Genomic DNA, 16739 nt, shown 5'->3' on the forward strand with positions numbered 1-16739 from the left:
ATAAATTATGGTAACTCTTAATGGATAAAACTCACATTAACAAAAGCTCTTTGGGGTTCTCAATGATTTCTAAGCATGTAAAGAAAACCAAAAAGTCTGAGAACAACTGGTTTATACCACATTATCCATCTCTTGGGAAATAATTTGCTAGCCATCTCCCTCTAGGGATAATTTTCTGGAAGTGGCATCTTTCACTCAGGATGTCCATTGCAGAAACTGTGGTACAGGAATGTCAGTTTAAGGTTAAGAATGTAGGAGGAGAATAGTGAAGAATCAGAGAAGAATAAAAAGGGTTAGGCTAGGAAAAAAAGGAAAGGCTAGAACAGTGTTGGCGAACCTTTTCCCTCTCCCCAGTTTTAGTGCCCAGAGGGCAAAGTCAAGCAGTCTGGGGGTGGGGAACATTAACCTAGAGGGCTGAGGGAGAAAGTGCTTGCTTTGGGCAGCTGGACAGAGGAGTGGAACAGGCAAAAAATATCCTCAAGCTCTGGGAAGAGGGTGACAGAGCAGCACTCTAGTGTAGACTCTACATGCTTGCCACTTCTTACCAAAACTGGGCTAAACAATGGGGGTTAAGTGACTTGCCCAGGGTCTCATAGCTAGGAAGTGTCTGAGGCCAAATTTGAACCTAGGAACTCTCATCTCTAGACTTGGCTCTCAATCCAATGAGCCACCTAGCTAAATTTTAAAGTTGTTAACTCTTCACCTGCTTTTCTGGGAACCTACTGATTGAAGGAGACTGGAGGAAAGCTGGAATAGTGACTGGAGGCTCATTGGAAAATAGGAAAATCTTGTTTTTTTCTGTGAAGAGCTAATAGAACTTATTGTCCTCTGACATCTACAAGAGATCATTGTGGTGGGAATTCTAGAGTTTTGAACCTGGATTCTAATCCTGTTTCAGTCACTTAACATCAGTGTTACTTGACAAATCCCAGTCTCTCTGGGTCTTGGGTTCCCCATCTGTCAAATGAAGAGCTAGGAGTGTCTGATCTCAAAGAATACTTCCAGGTCCAGTATTTTCTGCTCTGACTCTGTTTCAACCAAGAGGTGGGACTTTTAGATAGATGTGAGCTCCATATTGGCACAATGTTAAAGAGTGGTTGGGGAAAGGCCAAGAATTGAGTTGTTGGGTTTTCTCCAAGTTGCAAGCAGCTTGTCACATTCCCCTTGCCTCAACCTTGCAGTGTTACTCTTTTCTGTTCTCTTTCAACATTTTCATGCCAAGTCATTGGGTTTCCTCTGCAGGCTATAATCCCAAACCTCTGTCCACTATGTGAGAGTACCTACAGAGCTCATCTTTGCCTGGAACTCAAAGTCCCCCTTTTCCCTCCTTCTCTATTTAATGCATATGTCAAGACTTTTAAATTCTTCCCATCTCTGCTGATCAGGGAAAGTGGACTAGAATTCCAGGAATATAGTCAGTTTTTAGTAATTGCCTACCCATCAGACCCCTTCCCTGTTTCAAGCTTGGCACAGACCGTATTTGTGGTTCAATTCAATTATTGACATGAGGAAAGATGAATTATGAAAATGAGTGACTAGAAAACATTTGCATTGAGGTGATTTTTCAGCTATTTCTGGGATCAGATCAGAAATCTCTTATCTGAGAACAGCTTAGATTGAAGAGGGGGGAAATACAGGTCTCTTCCTAATGCCTGACATTGAGGCGGTGTGGTATTGTAGATAGAGCATTGGTCTTGGAATCAAGAAGATTTTTGTTTTAATCTCTCCTTAACCACATACAGGCTGTGCAACCCTGGGAAAGTCACTTTACCATATTGAACTTAAGCTTCTTCCTCTATAGAATGAGGTAGTTGGACTCAATAACCTCAAATAGCCTTTCTGCTCCTAAATCTATGGTTTTAAGAATGTGGAGCTATGAGGAGAAAGGACTTCTCAGGAGGAAAAAGGTGTGGATAAGCATTTAGTCTATCAACATAGGTGTTGTCATCTCACACCCTATACCAAGATAAAATCTGAAAGGGTAAATGACTTAAATATACAGAAGGAAACTATAAGTAAATTAGATGAACATAGAATAGTATACCTGTCTGATCTATGGGAAAGAAAAGAATTTAAGAACAAGCTAGAAATAGAGAATAGCACAAAATGTAAAAAGAATAATTTTGATTGCATTAAATTAAAATGGTTTTGTATAAACAAAACCAATGTATCCAAAAATGGAAGCAACAAATTTGGAAAAAATCTTTATAACAAAAACCTCTGACAAAGGTCTAATTTCTCAAATACATAAGGAACTGTAAAATTAAAATTAATATCCAATAACTCCAAGTATTGTATTTTATAAGATTTATTAATAATCACTTGAAGTAGAGGAAATAAAAATACAAAAGTAAAAGCCTGAGTAAAGAGAAGTTTTCTCAAACACGTTAGCAGGGAAGAGAGCGAGGACAGGGTTACAGAAACTTTATCTCCAAGGACATAATGTAAGGATGAAAGTGGGATTCTGGGAAATGGAGTCCTAGGGTACAAAATTCTAAATTACCCAAAACTAAATCAATTGTACAAAAAAAATCAAGCCATTCCCTAATTGATAAATGGGCAAGGGACATGAATAGGCAGTTTTCAGTTAAAGAAATCAAAACTATCAATAAGCACATGAAAAAGTGTTCTAAATCTCTTATAATTAGAGAAATACAAATTAAAACAATGCTGAGGTTCCTCCTCACACCTATCATATTGGCTAACATGACAGCAAATGAAAGTAATAAATGTTGGAGGGGATGTGGCAAAATTGGGACACTGTTTCATGTGAATTGATCCAACCATTCTGGAGGGCAATTTGGAACTATGCCCAAAGGGCTTTAAATGACTGCCTGCCCTTTGACCCAGCCATAAGGAAAAAGACTGGTACAAGAATATTCATAGCTGCACTCTTTGTGGTGGCAAAAAAAAAATGGAAAATGAGGGGATGCCCTTCAATTGGGGAATGGCTGAACAAATTGTGGTATCTGTTGGTGATGGAATACTATTGTGTTAAAAGGAATAATAAAGTGGAGGAGTTCCATGGAGACTGGAACAACCTCCAGGAATCGATGCAGAGTAAGAGGAGCAGAACCAGGAGAACATCATACACAGAGACTGATACACTGTGGTACAATCGAATGTAATGAACTTCTCAATCCAGGACAATTCTGAGGGACTTATGAGAAAGAACACTATCCACATTCAGATAGAACTGCAGGAGTAGAGACTCAGAAGAAAAAGCATTTCTTTGATCACACAGTTTGATGGGGATATGATTGGGGATATAGATTCTAATTGATTACTCACTCTATTGCAAATATTAATAATATGGAAATAGGTCTTGATCAATGATACATGTAAAACCCAGTTGAATTGCTTGTTAGCTACAGAAGGAGGAGGGAAAAATATGAATCATGTAACCATGGAAAAATATTCTTAATTAATAAATTTTTAAAAATAAAATTTTAAAATAAAAAATAAAATAAAGATGCAACAAGAGAAGAAAATATATAGGTGTTGTCTCCCCCATCAGAATGTGAGTTCCAAGAAAACAGGGATTCTTATCTTATTTTTTGCCTATATCCCCAGCTCTTTGTGTATAAGTCCTTAATAAGCATTTTTTCATTCATCCATCCCACTACCCATTTTGCTGTGTTCCTGCTGAATTTACCATAAGCTGTTAATGCCTTGCTGAGATACTTTGCTTTCTTTATGACTCATTGGTTTCCATCAAATCTATACAGTCATTAGCATGAGCTCCACAGTGATCTCCAATCCCAAGCTCATTAACTGGGCTGCAGAGGAACTAAGATAAACCATTGTCTCTGGTCCCCAAAGGTGGTTCCTACAGAACTCCCAGTCAATCCCACTGTAGCTCAAACCACTAAACCAATGGTCTTAAAATTATAGAACATTAAATCTGGAAGGTAACTTAAAGATCATCTAATTTAATTGCATTTTATAGATGAGGTGATACATTATGGCATCAGGAAGTGTTGGGTAAAGTGCTAGATTTGGTCAGTCAGGAAGACTTAAATACTTACTAACCATGTAACCTTGGCTATGTAATCTCTCTCTGCCTTGGTTTCTTCATGTGCAAAATGGGGATATTAATAGTACCTACCTTCCAAATCAAATCAGACATCAATTGAGAATCAAATAAAACATCTATCGAGTACATGGCAAATCTTAAAACACTATGGAAATATTAGTTGTATTAGTCTGTATCTGTCATTTTATGAATGAGAAAATCAAATCACTAAAGGGTTAAGTGCCTTGTCTGAAGTTATACAGCTAATTGGTGGTAGAAGTGAAGTTAGAACCCAGGTGTTCTGAGTCTCATCCCAGTGCTTTCCCCACCAGTGCCTCCTTTTTATTTTGACATTTTCCAATAAGTCTCTGAGATTTGTCTTCCACTACATCTGCTTTCTGCTCTTTATAAGAGGTTACTACATAGGAAAAATTCCTCTTTTCCAAAAATCATGGTTCAGGATGGACCTTTACAGGAAATTGTGAATACTGGGAGGTGGGGAAAGGGAAAGGACCTATGATTCCATGAATTTAGGGAACTCCTAGGTGAGGAAGCAACCCCACTCTACCCCCACCAATGCAAGTGAGCATCTTTTCTCTAGCTTAGGGTTGCCCAGAACACCTAGAGTTCAAGTGACTTGCCTTGGACATCCAGTCAGGATGTGTCTGAAACAGGAGCTAAACTCAGATATTCCTGGTTCTAGGATTGGCTTTCTATGTACTATGTCACACTTCCCCTCTTACCTGCAGAAGAAACTGGTAAGTTATATTTAATATAAGATGGCAGAGATTTACCAGACAAGAGTTCTAATTGCATAGTACCATCTTGGATCCATGGCATTAACTAGTTATGAGCAGTGGATAAGACACCTTGATTAGGGCTTTGATATAGAATCTTCCATTCCCATCCTATCAAATGAAAATGAAGACCAATTTACCCACTCCTTTTTCTCCCATCTCTCTCTCTCTCTCTCTCTCTCTCTCTCTCTCTCTCTCTCTCTCTCTCTCTCTCTCTCTCTCTCTCTCTCTCTCTCTCTCTCTCTCTCCCTCTCTCTGTGTGTGTGTGTGTGTGTGTGTGTGTGTGTCTGTCTCTGTCTCTCTCTCTGTTTCTTTGTCTCTGTCCCTTTGTCTGTCTCTCTTTTCTGTCTGTCTCTATGTTCCTCTCTCTATCTCTCTCTTGCTGTGATTTATTATAAGTATCCTTAACAGCACATTCCATATACTGCAGTTCATCATATGCCAATAATATAATATTTGGTTATGGGTTCAGGGCAGCAAACACTAGCATCGATGTGGAATAAATCAGAGCCAGGCATTGGAAGGAGGTGATCCAAGTGCCTCTTGAAGAAGGGCTTCTCTGGGCTTGAAGCTCAGAGCTCAATGGCCTCTTTGTCAAGTTGAATAAAATAGAAGTGATGACAGCTGCTTTGCAGTCAAATATGGAGGTAGGACAAGTGAGGAGACCTCAAGCTCTGGCTGAACTTATTCCAATGTGTCCATCACTTCCATGAAGGAATTGTCAATCTGATCAGTCCTTTGATGGCTCATGGACAGAATTTTGAACTAAAGGGAAAGAAATTCGAATTGGAATCCCTCATCTCCACCCCTTACTAGCTGTGTAACCTTATATAATTCAATTGGGTATTGTATAGCACTGAGACTGACCCTATGATTTCACTGGTATAGAGAACTCCACAATGAGGAATCAATTCCCTCTTCCAATGCAGGTGCCTTCTCTACAATAGTCTTAAAGACTTACTTAGAGTATTGAGACTTGTGACTTTCCCAGGGTCACACATTCAATAGGTGTCACAGCCAAGATACATTAAATTCTATTTAGCAAAAACAAGAGTAGTCTAGGGATCAGAATTTGATCCTTATTCCATTATTCCATTTGATCCAATATTCCATTAAAAAAAAACAAGCATCTATTAAACAACTAAGGATGAAAGTTTCTGCCCTCAAGGAGCTTACATTCAACTTCAAAGAAGCAATAGGAATATAGAAAATGTAATTAACAGGATTCCCTCTGAAAAAGTCACTCAAGGCACCTTTATGGGTACTTTGGGTACCCCTGTGGGGACCAGAGAAAGGATAGTTGTTTTATTTCTTCACCACAAGTATAAGAAACGTAAGACATCTCAAATGGCCTATTCCATTCATTACACTCCCCTTGTAAGGCAAAGGCCCTTTGTGGGACTGCTGGGGAGATAGATCACATTCACAATGAAACTATACTGTCCCAGAAACTCCCAAGAAATGAGAAGAGAAAGCCAGGAAAGGCAGGGCAGGCCTTTCTCTGGTCCCTCAAGAATAGCATGATCTTGGGGATGGTGCCCTTCCCCCTGAGAAGTGTGTGGTTAAGAAAATCATGCTCCTTCTTATAGGCTGATGATGTATTATTCTGAATTATCTTTTTTTGTGTACATGCTTTATTCCTCTGCTGGCCTGTAAAGCCCACGAGGATAAAGGCTGTATTTTACTACAACTTCTTATCTCCCTCAGTGCCTTGAACTGGTGATATGGAATAATCATTTAGCCTCCTGGTCAGTTTTACTTGTCATCTGGAAGGCCCAAAGCAATGGCGATTTGGGAATTGGAATCATTCAAGGGAGCCCCACAAGACACAAAGAGTTACTCGTCTCCATCCTCAGGTCCTCCCACCACCACCCAAAGATGATAAATGGAAGGCCATTTCTAAGGGAATAACCTACTTCATCAGTGTAAGAGTTAAGTACAGTCAAGCTTTTACTCCATCAGAGTGAAAGTTAAGCACATTTAAGCTTTTGTGTGAAAGGAGCAAATTACAAGTGATCTATATTTCAGGCTCCTTGGCTATATTTTCTGGAGAGGGAAGGAAATTAAAAATTCAACTGCAGGGAGCCTTTCAATGGGAAGCAAGGAGAAAAGAGAAAGAGAAGGAAGGACAAAGGAAAGGAGAATAAAGAAGAGAAGGAGAAGAGGGATACCTTTCATTAAATTTTACTTATTACTATATCAAGGATAAAATAAGAAAATTAACCTTATTTCAAAATGACATAACGAACGATGGGCTCGTAGATTTAGAGCTTAGAAGGAACATTAGAGGCCATTTAGCCTGAACCTCTCATGATACAGATGGTGAACTGAAAGGCCCGGAGATGAAATGATTTGCCTGAGGACACAAAGGCAGTAAGTGAAGAGCTAGGATTTAAACCTAGCTCCTCTAACTCCCATATTCCTCTTATCACACAGGGAGAATAGCAGTATGGGAGATAGAGAGCAAGAGTAAGAGGAAGTTGTGGGTGTTCAAACAGGGGGGAAAATGGCAAAGTTCCAAGGAACCCTACGAGAGTGAGAGCCAATTATTGTTCTGCTCTTGGCTCTCTCTCACTGACGACAGGCAGGATAGCAGATTATTTTACTGGAGGAGATACAGTTAAATGTAGGGGAACAAGAGAACCCCCACATGGGATCCAGGCTCCGAAATCCCAGAAGAGAGCAATATTTGGCTAATCTGGTGCAGAGCTTAGCAATCATGGTACCTGAGCTCCACATTGGTGATGCTAAGTTATTATTTCTCCTATATCAGTTATGAGTGCAAGGCCCTGAAGCTTAACAAAGATGGTAGAACTTTCCAATCTGGCACTTTGATGGTTGTCTTCAGGGAGACTTACAAAAACCCAGGATGGCTACCTTACAGACATTCCTCATTTGGGACCCTGATAGATAGTGTCAGCCACTTGGACCCTCTCTGTCCTTAAACACCAGCTTTGACTTTGAATGACTTTGGGCAGTTTCCAAGATTTATATCTATCCCCCATGAAGGAAGGTTTGCACCACTGAGGGAAGCACAAAGGATATATGCAGAAAGAATCTCTAAAAAGAGTATTGCTTCTGTTAGGGGCGACTAGATGGCACAATGGATGGAATACTAGGACTGGAGTCAGGGAGATTCATCTTCCTGATTTCAAATCTGCTTCAGACAAGTTGCTTAGCCCTGTTTGCCTCAATTTCCTCTTCTATAAAATTAGCTGGAGGAGGATATGGCAAACTACTCCAGTATCTTTGCCAAGAAAATCCAAATGGGGACATGAAGAGTCAAACATGACTGAAATGACTAAACAACAAATTGCTTTTGATAGGTGGCCACTATGAAGGGGATAGACATGACTTACATAAAGTAATGATGACAAATGACATTATATTTTACTTTAAAGTTGGCAAAGTGCTTTACAAATATCTCATTTATCGTCTAACAGCAACCCTGGGAAAGCGGTGCTACTATTATCTCCATTTTACAAATGAGGAAACTGAAGCTTAAAGAGGTTCAATGACCTGGCCAGAATCACACAACTAGTAAGCAACTCAGAATAGATTTGAATAACTCAGAATAGATTTGAATTCAAGTCTTCCTGACTCCAGGTATAATTATAGATCTAGAGCTAGAAAGGACCCTAAAAGTCAACTAGTCCCAAGCTTTCATTTTATTGGTAAGGAACTTGAGGGTCAAGAGAATCACACAAGTGGTTCTTGGCAGAGGCAAAGGATTTGAACTCAAGTCCTCTGACTCTAGAGCCAATGATCTTCCCACTAGACCATGTTATCTCTTTTGGTATGTCTGATTGAAAATCAATACAACTTTAAGGTCAAGTCTCAAATGCACTTCTCTTTTTTCTTTCTCTCCTTTCTTTTTCCTCTTCCCCTTCCTTTGCCTTTTTTCCTTCCTCCTTTTCTTTTTCCTTATTTCTTCTTCTCTTTATTCTTTTTCTTTTTTCCATTATATGCAATACTCAGTTCTCAAACAGTGAGTCATGAGGTAAATAACAGTGTCTTGTAATTTTATCATTTTAATACAACAAAACAGAATTTAATATCACATTTTAATATTTAATATTTTCATTTTATCTTGTGATACTTTTTTAAATATAATTAAAATTTTCATAAAACAAATCTTACTCAGCACACCTAGCATGATGCTGTAAGTTGGGCAAAATAAACAAAATGGATTTTATACTTCCACACTAAACACTTCAGACATCAAACTCACAAGACCACAACAAAAACATATGCCCTCATTGAGAAAAAGTGTACATGTGTAGATCTATAGTGTGGCCAGCTTCAGTGTTTGCCATGCCACCTATACTCATGACACATGATATAGGACCATGAGCAAAAAAGATTGGAGAGCCATGAGCAAAGGTGTCAACTCCTCCTAATGCTCCTAAACCATATTTATATGGAACTAGGAAATATTTTTTTGAAAAAATTTAGACTATTTTCCCATAGTTACATGATTCATATTCTTTCCCTCCCCTCCCCCTCCTATGGCCAACATGCAATTCCACTGGGTTTTACATGTGTCATTGATCAAGACCTATCTCCATGTTATTGATATTTGCACTAGAGTGTTTCTCCATGTTATTGATATTTGCACTAGAGTGATGGTTGTAGACTCTGCTACATCCCCAGTCATATCCCCATCAACCCATGTGATCAAGCAGTTGTTTTTCTTCTGTGTTTCTACTCCCACAGTTCTTCCTTTGGATGTGGATGGTGTTCTTTCTCATAAGTGGAACTGGGAAATATTTAACAAAATAAGTAAAAATACACTAGAGCATAATGTTAGTTAATACCTGGTTTTCTAAGTCGATATGAGGTCAATAAGGAACCTTATCTACTATTTCATGGTTCCCATTTGTATTAGAGTTTGATAACAATGGTTTAGAGCAATCAGAATAGTCTGTGGCAAAGCCAGCCTAGCCAACCTTCTGTGATGTGATTTCAGGCATACTGAAAAGTGTACAGAAAGTCAATATAGGATAGTGGGTAGAGTGCTGGGCTTGGAGTCAGAAAGACCTGAGTTTGAATTCTCCCTTTGCCACATACTAGCTGGAGGGCCATTGGAAATCACTTAAGTTTTCTAAGCTTTAATGTTTGCTTCTGTATTTTTCAGGTCTCTGGAGACAATGTCAGAGGGCAAACAGAGGAAGCTGGCTTCTCCTTTATCCGATCCATGGGAGCCAGGAGGTTGACCAGTCTTAAAGATATGTCTAAAAGATATTTTCACCTCCCGTTGCAAAAAGAAGGGTCTGGGTTAAAAAAAAATTAGAAAAAGGAAGCATGAAGCAACACATTTGACAGAGGACAGAGTTTCTCCATCTTGCTCCTCCTGAGAGATGGGCAGAATTCTTGGGGACCAGTTGCCACTGGTACCGATGTCACCTATGAGGGAGGTGGGGTTCACGCTAAACCACAAAGAAGCCACACGGGGCTTGTACAGGAGAGACTGTGGCTGGCTACATTTACTAAGAAAAAAAAAGGAATGTCACTGCCCTTCTTCTTGCCTTCACTCCCACCCCTAGGGGAGTCTGCGGAGGCAATGGGTCAATAAGAATTTGTTAAACACTTAGTATATGCCAAGAACTGCACTAACTGCAAATACCCATTCCAAAATATCTCTGATTCTTCTATTTTATGCTGCTGTTCGACTAGTCTCTACAAGATGGTATTAAGATAGAAAATGATATTTTTTTTAACTGGGAGGTGCAATTGAGTTGCATGTACTTCATTTGCTGAAGGGCAAGTGGAATTGGGGGGAAGGGAAGGTTATGGCAAGCTACACGGAGAATGTGAAGGAAGCTCCCTTTTCTAATCACTAGGTTTCCTCCTCCCCACCCTACCCTCACTCTGGACCCAAAAGATACAAAGAGATTTTTATTAAAAGCATATTATTAAACTCCCCCAAAACAGAGATCAAAATGAATCCAGACTGTTTGTGGATTCTCCTGGGCATAGTTGAGCTATATAGTGGCACTAGAAGGGGAAAAGCTTGACAAATAAATAGAAGTGACTTTTCACTGATTTTTTTTTGTTCTTCCTTGCAGATTAAACAGCCTCATCTTTTTCTCTGGATCAGGAACAGAATGGAAGGTGTCAACTAAAGGAAAGTCACTCCCACTGGGATGGCAGAAGGGAGGAGTTGGGGAAGAATAGTTGCACCCATGCAAGGATGGGGGTTATCCCAGAGGGAGGGTTCCTGCTACAACAAATATTCCCAATGCCCCAGCCACATTTACCAGTAAAGACTCATGTGGGATTCTCTTTTTTTTTATTTTTCTTTGAACATTTTTACTTTTTCTCGCTTACTTTTTTAAAAAACCCTTACTTTCTGTCTTAGAATAAAAACTGTGTATTGGTTCCAAGGCAGAAGAGCTGTAAGGGCTAGGCAGTGGAGGTTTAGTGGCTTGCCCAGGGTCACACAGCTAGGAAATACCTGAGTTCAAATTTGAACTCAGAACCTTCTATTTCTAGGCCTGTCTTTCAAACCACTGAGCCACTTAGCTTCCCCCTCTCTGCTTATTTTATTCTTTCTTTTCTCTTTTTGTTCTATGTGTATCCTATTTTTCCTTGTATGCTTTGCATTTAGAGATGGTTTTAAATCACTTGTTTTGTTATTATTGGAAATATTTGTCAAATTTTATAATTTTGACATTTCTTTTTGCGTATATAAAATAAAGGTGCTGTGATGGGCTTTAGCTACCTTACCATCCCAGATCCAGGCCAGCTTTATCTCTACCTCAACATTCTAAATGTACCATCTCTTCTCTAATCCTATTGGCTAAAGCCCCCATTCTGGTGTGTTTCCTCCACTTTTAGTTGCTAGGTAATAGCATCCCAGTAACATTAAACCAATGAACATTAATTAGCCTTTACCAGTTAGTTGACTTCAAAGATATAGCCAAAAAAGGGACTACAAACTTCTCCTCCATAATACTTGAGGGACACATTCTCCCCAATATCATCTTGGTACTTGGAGACTTTCTACATGGCATCAGACTCAGACTGAGTTCACATTCAGCTGTGGCCTTGTCCCTGGAAAATCTGTTGTTTCCATTACCTCTGATCTGAACCTGAAGACTTTGTCCCTAGATCCCTGAAGCATCAAAGCTATATCAGTTGCCTTGCAAATCCCAGTTGAGACTCCCTTCCCAGACCTCCTAGTGTCTTGTTCTCCTGACCTGTCCAACCCATCAAGTCATAGCCTCTAATCTTCACCTAAAATTAAAGACCAAACTTCAAGGCAAAGAACCAAGGGCCATACTCATGAGTTAGAGGTCAGTCTCAAATGAAAAGGGTCTCAGGTCTATTATATTTGTCTCTTCTCTCACTAGAATGCCACCAGGCTTAGAAATAAGACAGACCAAAGAGAAGAGAATAAGAATTTACTAAGTTTCTACTATATGCCAAATACTTTACAAATTTCATCTCATTTGATCCTCACAATGACCTGTGAGGTAGATTCTATTTTGATCTCCATTCTATAGTTGAAGAAACTGAGGTAGACAGAGTTTAAATGGCTTATACAAGGTCAAAGAACTAGTAAATGTCTATGATTTCTGGTCATTTCTTCCTAACTCCAGGACCAGCATTCTATCAGAGAGAGAGAGAAAGAGAGAGAGAGAGAGAGAGAGAGAGAGAAGAGAGAGAGAGAGAGAGAGAGAGAGAGAGAGAGAGAGAGAGAGAGGACTAATGAGGACCATCAAATAAATGGATTTTCATAAGCTCATACACATTTCTAGCTCAATAAGAAACATCCAAATTCAATGTGAATTGAAAACATAATTATTAACTCTAATTCTGAGGATTGAGGGCATGCAGACATTCCTGAAATAAGAACAGAAATGTCTCACACCTTAGAGAAAAGTCATAATAAAGTGATTAGAGTATTGGACTCAAAGTCAGGAAGATCTACCTAGGTTCAAATTCTATCTCTGATACTTCTTGGTTCTGTGTTTCTGGGAATGAAACTTGACTATGTATGATAGAGGTGGATTTGATATCCTCCATCAGTACTAAATTTGTCCCAGGCCCAGTGGGTCATATAGCCACCAAAAGAAATGCAAGAGCTAACTACCCACACTGTCCAGTGGGAAGAAAACAAAGAGAGCCATCTACTCCATTGACCAAAAGGAAGGAGAGAAGAATGTCATCTTCTGCTGGTCTATTCACCATGAAGAAAGAGTAAAACCTCCCAAAATAAATATCTTTTAACCCCACCAATACCACTTCCCATATGGCCATACCACAGGCCATTGGTCACATCCCTTCTCTCTTTTGCCAACTGAGGATTGGAAGTCACATCATACTTCTGCAATAGGAGTTTTGGGGTCCCATAGAGGTTATGTCATCTTCATTCAAATGAGTTTGTGAACAATAGAACACTGACTCCTAAATTCAGTCACCATGATGGGGCCCATTTATTGTTCTAGAGGAAGTTGAGAGGGGAAAATTGATCCTTTTCTTGTTATTCCATTGGAAGTAGCTTGAAGGAGGTCACGTCAAAATCACAAGTAACCAGGATGGCTAAGCAGACAATCCCCTAACTTTCTATTGGGCTTTTGGGGGAAAGTAGGGAAGAGGGTCTAGAAAGAATAAAACATTTAAATAGATAGGTAGAATGTGAAAAAAGACTAAAGAGAGACCCCATCAAAATTCAGGAGGAAAATTGGAGGAGTAAGAGAAAACATTTTCAAGTGTGGGTTGGGTGAGAGGTTGGGAAAATCAGGGAGGGCTACATGGAAGAGATGCCACCTGAAATTAACCCTGAATGAAAGATTCTGAAAGGTGGAGATAAAGCTGATGTTATTCTAGGCTAGATGACCTCTAAGGTCCTTTCTAAATCCAAAGGTCTATGATTGTATTGCTTTCTGGCCATGCTTCCCTAATTTTAAGGTTCCCCACAGAGCCTTAGGAAACCCAATCAATAGTTATTGAATAGGATTGAACTGAGTTAGAGTAAGAATTTATCAGCCAGAGTGTTCCTAGATGTATATGAACTCAGTATGTACCTGGTATCACCCTGTGATACCATGGAAAGAGCACTAGAATTGAAGTGAGGGGGCCCAGGTTCAAACATTGCCTCTTCCTCTTAATTTCCATGTGATCTCAATTAAACACTCCACCCCTTGGACCTCAGTTTCTTCTTCTATAAAATCAGTGGCTTGTACTAATTGTACAAAGAACCTTTTCAGCTCTAAATCTAAGATCCTTTATGTCTTGGGCAGGTTTTGATAAGAAAGCAGATTTACTTCCCATCCTATCTCTACCTCTCAAGAACGGAAGCTATTATTGGATAGGGATTGTTTCTCTTCTTTATTGTATTTCCAGTACCTAGCACTAGTGGCTTGCACATAGTAACTGGTGGTTAATAAATGTTTCTTCATTTAGTTGGCTTGTTGGATGGGGGGGAAAGAAGAAAAACCATAAAAGAATTGGGCATCATAAGGGGTTCAGACAAAGGGATAAAAGGGGGGAGGGAGGAGAAAAAAGAGGAATAGAAAGCCATTGACAATTTGGTCAGACTAGGCATGCTTATTCCAGTTACTCTCATCCTGCCTTGCCTGTCTAAGGTGAGATGACTGAGATCTTTCTAGCTCTAAAAAGTACATTCAGATATTTTGGAAGCCTGACATGAATGATGTAACCATGGGAAAATATTCTAAATTAATTAATTAAATAAAAAATTTTAATTCAGTATAAAAAATAAAGGGAAAGTAAAAAAAATGAAAGAAAAAAGAAAAAAGAAAAAGAAAGAAAGAAAAGAAAGAAGAAAGAAAGAAGAAAAAGAAAGAAAGAGAAAGAAGAAAGAAAGAAAGAGGAAAGAAAATGAAAGAAGGAAGGAAAGAAGGAATGAAGAAAGAAAATGAAAGAAGGAAGAAAGAAAGAAAAGAAAGAAAGAAGGAAGGAAGAAGGAATGAGAAAGAAAAGAAGGAAAAAGAAAGATAGAAAGAAAAGGAAAGAAGGAAGGAAGAAAGAAAGAAAACAAATGAAGAAAAGAAGGAAGAAAAAGAAAGAGAAAGAAAGAAGAAAGAAAGAAAGAAAGAAAGAAAGAAAGAAAGAAAGAAAGAAAGAAAGAAAGAAAGAAAGAAAGAAAGAAAGAAAGAAAGAAAGAAAGAAAGAAAGAAAGAAAGAAAGAAAGAAAGAAAGAAAGAAAGAAAGAAGAAAGAAAGAAGAAAAAGAAGAAAGAAAGAAGAAAGAAAGAGAAAGAAAGAAAGAAAGAAAGAAAGAGAAAGAAGAAAGAAAGAAAGAAAGAAGAAAGAAAGAAAGAAGAAAGAAGAAAGAAAGAAAGAAGAGAGAAAGAAAGAAAGAAGAAAGAAAGAAAGAAAGAAAGAAAGAAGAAAGAAGAAAGAAAGAAAGAGAAAATGAAAGAAGGAAAGGAAGAAGGAAGGAAGAAGGAATGAGAAGAAAGGAAGGAAGGAAAAAGAAAGAAAGAAAATGAAAGAAGGAAGGAAAGAAGGAAGAAGAAAGAAAATGAAAGAAGAAGAGAAAGAAAGAAAGAAGGAAGGAAGAAGGAATGAGAAAGAAAAGAAGGAAAAAGAAGATAGAAAGAAAAGGAAAGAAGGAAGGAAGAAAGGAAGAAAACGAATGAAGGAAGAAAAGAAGGAAGAAAAAGAAAGAGAAAGAAAATGGAAGAAAGAAAGAAAGAAAGAAAGAAAGAAAGAAAGAAAGAAAGAAAGAAGAAAGAAAGAAAGAAAGAAAGAAAGAAAGAAAGAAGAAAGAAAGAAAGAAAGAGAGAGAGAGAGAAAGAAAGAAGAAAGAAAGAGAGAGAGAAAGAAGAAAGAGAGAAAGAAAGAAAGAAAGAAAGAAAGAAAGAAAGAAAGAAAGAAAGAAAGAAAGAAAGAAAGAAAAAGAAAGAAAGAAAGAAAGAAAGAAAGAAAGAAAGAAAGAAAGAAAGAAAGAAAGAAAGAAAGAAAGAAAGAAAAGAAAGAAAGAAAAGAAAGAAAGAAAGAAAGAAAGAAAGAGAGAAAGAAAGAAAGAAAGAAGAGAAAGAAAGAAAGAAGAGAAAGAAAGAAAGAAAGAAAGAAAGAAAGAAAGAAAGAAAGAAAGAAAGAAAGAAAGAAAGAAAGAAAGAAAGAAAGAAAGAGAGAAAGAAAGAAAGAAAGAGAGAGAGAGAAAGAAAGAAAGAGAGAAAGAGAAAGAAAGAAAGAGAGAAAGAAAGAGAAGAAAGAAAGAAAGAAAGAAAGAAAGAAAGAAAGAAAGAAAGAAAGAAAGAAAGAAAGAAAGAAAGAAAGAAAGAAAGAAAGAAAGAAAGAAGAAAGAAAAGAGAAAGAAAGAAAAGGAGAGCCTGGTGCTTGGTAATTAATGATAAGCCTGCTGTTTTAATGATCACAGAACAATGAGGGAGAGGTAGAAGGATTCAGGATTTAAGCAACAACTTCATTTCTGTCTCTGTTGAATTCTGGAATTACATACTCTGATCTACCTAGATCTCTCTTCCCATTGGCCTTCCTAGCATTAGCCAGAAAATGGCATCATTCAACCAGCTCTTGATAATTCAAGGGTCAAGTAACCCTGTCTATGGATTAACTAAGCCATGTGTGTCTCCCTCCTGCTTCTCTCCTTTTGATTGTTTACCCTATTCTTAGCTTCCTGCTTAGTCCAGCAGCAGTGAGGGTCACAAGTCCCCATGTGATCCCCTCTTTGGTACAGATACCTTTAGCTCCAGTCTGAGATTTTCTAAGAGGATGCATTCAAAAGTCTTGCATTCAGCAGACTTCAATTCCCAACAACAGGGAATGACATTGTTCTGGGGGCAAACAAGTTTGGGAACCATCATTCCAGATCACTCGTGACAAGCTGTTCCCCTAAATCTAGGTGGGAATCTTGCAGGTGAATAATCACTGGTAGACTAGAAAATGTATTAAAATGAAACACACCTCTCTCCTCCTTAAGGATTTGGGGAA

General features: G+C 38.4%; 1 long non-coding RNA gene across 2 annotated transcripts; it reads left to right on the plus strand.

Moving 5' to 3' along the window:
• The first annotated feature begins 882 nt into the window (after positions 1-882).
• LOC103094969 (uncharacterized) lies at positions 883-14855 on the plus strand. Of its 2 annotated transcripts, none has more exons than XR_463481.3 (3): positions 883-1044; positions 9950-10501; positions 10881-14855. It is a non-coding gene; the product is annotated as an uncharacterized LOC103094969 (long non-coding RNA). The 2 variants fall into 2 exon arrangements; XR_001627361.2 differs by having other exon boundaries at positions 9950-10023.
• The last annotated feature ends 1884 nt before the right edge of the window (positions 14856-16739 follow it).

The sequence above is a fragment of the Monodelphis domestica genome, chromosome 2, assembly GCF_027887165.1.
Source record: "Monodelphis domestica isolate mMonDom1 chromosome 2, mMonDom1.pri, whole genome shotgun sequence".
Classification (NCBI taxonomy): Eukaryota; Metazoa; Chordata; class Mammalia; order Didelphimorphia; family Didelphidae; genus Monodelphis; species Monodelphis domestica.